We start from the raw sequence: 368 nt of genomic DNA, 5'->3' as shown, positions 1-368 counted from the left end.
TATGAAATTAGAGGAGCTATAAAATTACCTTGCTCCATAATTCCAGGCATTGACTGACATATATGAGTACAAGGCATCAGGTACTACAATAATACTGAAAATCAGACATTTTTACCGTATAATTTTGGAGATTTTTGACAGCAAAGTCCCGTACTTCTGCTGTTGGACGACAAAAGATATGAACTTCTATGACCTATAAAATGAATTTGCTCCATAGTTCCAGGCATTAACTGACATATATGAGTACAGGGCATCAGGTGCTACAATAATACTGAAAATCAGACATTTTTACTGTATAATGTTTTGACAGCAAAGTCCCGTACTTCTGCTGTTGGACGACAAAAGATATGAAATTAGAGGAGCTATAA

Source organism: Etheostoma spectabile, chromosome 14 (assembly GCF_008692095.1).
Source record: "Etheostoma spectabile isolate EspeVRDwgs_2016 chromosome 14, UIUC_Espe_1.0, whole genome shotgun sequence".
In the NCBI taxonomy this organism is placed as follows: domain Eukaryota; kingdom Metazoa; phylum Chordata; class Actinopteri; order Perciformes; family Percidae; genus Etheostoma; species Etheostoma spectabile.
This window is presented reverse-complemented; position numbering follows the sequence as displayed.